The sequence below is a fragment of the Tupaia chinensis genome, unplaced genomic scaffold (assembly GCF_000334495.1).
Source record: "Tupaia chinensis unplaced genomic scaffold, TupChi_1.0 Scaffold147417_1, whole genome shotgun sequence".
NCBI classification, from domain to species: Eukaryota; Metazoa; Chordata; class Mammalia; order Scandentia; family Tupaiidae; genus Tupaia; species Tupaia belangeri.
This window is the reverse complement of record NW_006207268.1, coordinates 523,996-528,572: the sequence shown is the minus strand read 5'-3', so window position 1 is coordinate 528,572 and position 4,577 is coordinate 523,996. Positions and strand designations below refer to the sequence as shown.

At 38.8% G+C, this 4,577-nt stretch overlaps 1 long non-coding RNA gene across 2 annotated transcripts in view; it reads right to left on the bottom strand.

The window, feature by feature from the left end:
* LOC102487152 (uncharacterized) overlaps nucleotides 1-4,577 on the bottom strand; it is a 99,196-nt gene that overhangs the window by 92,080 nt on the left and 2,539 nt on the right. For both annotated transcript variants that reach the window (XR_001369808.1, XR_001369809.1), the window contains exons 3-6: nucleotides 2,562-2,729; nucleotides 1,590-1,711; nucleotides 1,048-1,091; nucleotides 406-456 (exon numbers count right to left, since the gene is read on the bottom strand). This is a non-coding gene — a long non-coding RNA (uncharacterized LOC102487152). The remainder of the gene's footprint in view (nucleotides 1-405; nucleotides 457-1,047; nucleotides 1,092-1,589; nucleotides 1,712-2,561; nucleotides 2,730-4,577) is intronic.

Genomic DNA, 4,577 nt, shown 5'->3' with positions numbered 1-4,577 from the left:
TTGCTGACAGCTGGGCCTTGACAAAGTCCAATTGATTCTTTAACACTCAGGCTCAGTTTCCTTCCAGCTTAAGTGATCCTTCACTCTCCGACAGCCCTGTCTCTACCTCCATTATAACACCTATTTCACTGATGATAATTTTTTTATTTTTCCGTCACCTTGACCACTCACATATAAACTGCTTAAGGGCAGAGTAACCAACCCATCCTGGTCATTTGTGTAGCATCAAGTTGCTTCAGATAGTTAGTGCTTTGCACTAAGGGGCTCGATAAATGTTGACTGCGTCAAAGTTCCCCACTGAAGTATGGTAAAGAACATTGAGCTTAGAAAAAGGATCTTCTTCTAAAAGAATAAAAGCAATGCAGTTACATTATTATAGAGACACTGAACCCAGACATTGCTTACACTGCTTCAAATTAAGGAGCAGGTCAAAAGAGATGGTTTTTCATGAAGAATCTGGAAGGAATGCAAAAACAAAGACACACGTTGATAAATGTGGCAGAACATGTGAGCAGACAAACCTCGATGAGGCAACCGCTAAATGCTTCAGGAGGAGGTAGTAAAAACATGCCTCTCATCACTGATCCCTGAGTAACATCCAAGACCTGGAGCACCATCCTTACACCCGGTTAACTGGATATTGAAAAGCCCTCTAATATCAGACAGCCTTTCATAACTTAAAATTGTTTTTCACCGGTGCTTTAACTCAGCTCATGGTGATAGGTATAGCACAAAGTCCCTGCCCTTTCACCCTGAACTGAAGTCTGAGCAGATCTTTAAGTCTCTCTCTCTTTTGATGGAATCAACCACAGAGGGCAAACATTATCTTCTCTATAAAGTGAGATCACATCTCTTATGGCTTTTGGTTGGATCCTTACTCCTTCCTTTAATATATTTTAAAAATATATATTTTCCAACACTTGGAAATGAACTCGTATTTTATGATTGAAATGATGTAATTCTACCTGATATTTTATTTTTGGAGAAAATATTGGTGTTCATTGAACTGCCTTTGATTTAATCTGTGTATACTACGTTTATATTTACCTTAGTCTTCTTGCGTAGAAGATTGAAAATCCAATTTCAGAGGTCTGCAAAAAGGAATTAGATTTAGTAAGCTAATTTATTTAGAATGATGGGAAAATGTGGTATTCTGATTAACTCAATGTTCTAATTAACTAAGCTACCCTGCTCACCAGAAATTGGTGACTGCTTCTCAAAAACTTGGTACAATATTCTAACAAAATTTAATATAAGATTTTACCTGTCTTGATTTCATTGGGGCATTGAATTTCGAGAGATCCATCATTATAAACATTATAAATCATTACAAGTTCTTTATCATATTGTGTTACCAATGCAGAAGTTGTAAAATTCCAGCCATTATCCATGAACAGAAGGTTCACAGATGATTTTAATGGCCAAAGATTGTTGATGGAAGAGGACTACCTGGGTCCCAGGGAAACCTGTGAATACTAGCCAGTTCTTTTCAGGCATTTCCATCCCACCCTCACCACCCCCATCTTTTCTCCTTTCCCCTTTCTCCCTCCCATTTCCTGTACCCATTCCATGCCTTAAGCGCCTCTAACCTGCTTTGCACTCCAGTTACTCACTGCTGAAGTACTAAGGTATCAGTTAATAGAAGATGAAGATGAGATTACCATGATCCTAGGAATATCCATACTCTTGGTGAACCTGCTTACGTAGCTGCCTTCCAAATGAAAAGAAGAAATTATTTATCTTTAACTAATTAACCCCTGGCTTTATAGTTCAATTTCCCATTAGGCTCCCTGGCACAAACTTTCAACCAGCTTTCATTCTATCCCATGCCTCCTTGCCATTCACATACTGCTCCTTGTACCTGGTAAAATCTCCCTTGCATCTGGCCCAGCCCATAGCCCTACCACTTGCTTCACCTTAGTGATTTGTCCTTTAATGCAGGGCTCTGCGTGGAGAAGTTTTCCCAGGCTTCCTGGTCTGTGTTAGATATCCCTCCTAAAGCTTCCCCAGAACTCTAGGCACATGAGAACTTCTTGTTTACACTGTAATTATTCATGCCTTTTTGTTTTCTCCATGAACTAAACTGTAGCCTCCTTAAGCCATATCAGTCTTCATATTTCAACATCCAGTGAATTACCAGGCATTCACAGCTCATTAAGGTTGAACAAATGAAAGTTTTTAATGAAATAAAGGGTGTTTGATAGACCATCATTTCATGGAGAATGAAATTTTAAAAAATAATAATAATACTGTAAAAATGTTATCAACCCCATAATAGACCACAAAACATAATATATACAGACCCCATAACACTATAAGGTTGTTTGGAATTCGTGTTTAAAAAAATCCCTGATACGAGCCTATTAACTTTTCATTTGTTCCTCTCTCACTAAAGTTGAGCACAAAACAATCCCATTATTTAGGTTTCCCAATTGTCTAAGTTTCAGATAAATAGGCTTACCACGTTTGTGAGTGCTTTTATGCACTTTAATCAATATATTTCCCAGTTTGAACAAGACAATAAATTAATTCCTGTCTTTTTTAAACTAGTTTCCACTTACTCAAAGATGTCATTACACAACCTGGAGGCAGCCTTGAAGAGTGAAAAACATTTTTTTCCTTCGGTCCAGAAGTTGGTATACCTGCAGGTTTTAGTCCTGGCTCTGCCGCCAGCTTAATCTGTGGCCTTGGGGAAATGACGTAACATTGATGGGCCTCAGTTTCCTCATCTATAAAACATAGGAGTTGGACCAGTTAATTTTTAAGAGCCCTGTCAGTTTTAAAATTCTATTATTACATAAATCTTTAATTCTAGTATAGAGCAGGTGGACTCGGAAAGAACTAGAAATATCGACACTCTACCGTCACCCAATGAAGATAATCTCCATCACGTGCAACTCAATTTAAAATCCACGGGAAAGTCAAATTTGCATGCACGGTGTCTGAGTGGCCAAGAGTAATAAAGAGAGGACATGGAAGGAGCAGAAAGCAGGGCGAGGGGACCCATGCACTCCGTGAAACAGTACACAGCCTAAATGCATTTTCTCTCGCTGATGTATTTTAAATCTGTGACTATGAATATACCACAGTGAACAGCTTGAAGTTCTTTGGAACAAACACTGGCTCTTCTAAGGTCACTCCTGAAGGAACTGCAATAATAACATTTGGCATATGTAGATAGAGGGCTTCGCAGACTGGAGCATGGAGAATTATGCTCTGCGTGTTCCAGAAAAGATGATCCATGGTTCAGGTGAAAAAAAATGTCAGGTACATTTTTGACAGTGGCAGCAAACCCAAACAGTGTAACCAAACAATCAATATGGACGCCCTCATTAAAATCCCCAAGTAGCTGCGAGTTTGATTTTCAGCAGGGTCTGGACAGGAATAATGGATTTGGTGGCCTGGAGGAACATTAGAGGTTTTAATAAAAGGAACTTAAAATTACCAGTGTTGGCACTGGTTCCAAGGGAGCCCTGGCTCCGTGTCCGTAACAACACAGGATGAACCTAATTCTTTGCCTCGCCAATCCTTGCTATTCAGTCTAAAAATGCCATTTTACATACAGCCTGATAATTTCCCCTCAAAAATATACTCATAAAAATTGCTTTAAAATTCCTGATCAATGTTTTCAGTTCACATAGATATTAAACCGAATTTCCTAAAGCCTGAAAAGCTAATTATGCATTCAATTAGAGTTTCTTAATAAAGATTAAAACTCTGAAGCCTATTACAAGCCCATATTTAATTCAACTGCCATTTTATCCACGCCATGGAAGTGTAAGTGGTAACAATGAATATAAATTATAATACATGCCACAGAAAGAATGCTATTTGTCCAAGTACGTTACTATAAAGAATTAAATTTTGCTATCAGTTCCATGATCTAGTTAAAATTGGTATTCTTTATTTGGTCTTTCAATGTAGTCCAATTTCCTACTTTGAAAAACAAATTCTAGGGAATAAAGAAAAGAGATTAATTTATCATTAAGACTCTGCTTAATTGAAGTCAATTCCGAACAAACTTGAATTCAATTTCTGCTCATTAAATTGAATGTGCTCTGCGTTCCTCTCTGCATTGCTTTGAGCAAGCAGCTGAGAACAAGGGACTAACATCAAAATTATTAAATTGAGGAGATTTTATTTGGTCTTCACATGCCAGAGCCGCTTTGATGAGGAGCTGTTTTGGCACTGAAAGGAAAGAAGAGCAGCTGGAGGAAAAATCAAATGAAACTAAGCCTTGGAAAATTGAAGAAAACGCAAGCTTAATAATATTTAATAATTAAATTTCCACAAACAATAGCGGCAAATGAAGTAATCTGCAAAGTCTGTGAACTCATTTGCATAATTGATGCCGGTCCCCTGTAAATGAATAATGAAGATAATAAAAGATGTTGCTAAAAATGGGCACAATAACAGCAAATTTCATCAAGCCGCGCTCTCTGATTAATCTGCTCTTGCAAATCAGCAGCGAGAGGGGAGCGCGTGATTAACCGCGCCGAGGACGGCAGCAGGCGGCGGCGCTGCCCTTTCTCTGCGTGTCTCTGGGCGCGTCCTGCCCGCTCCCCGCGCCGCCCGCG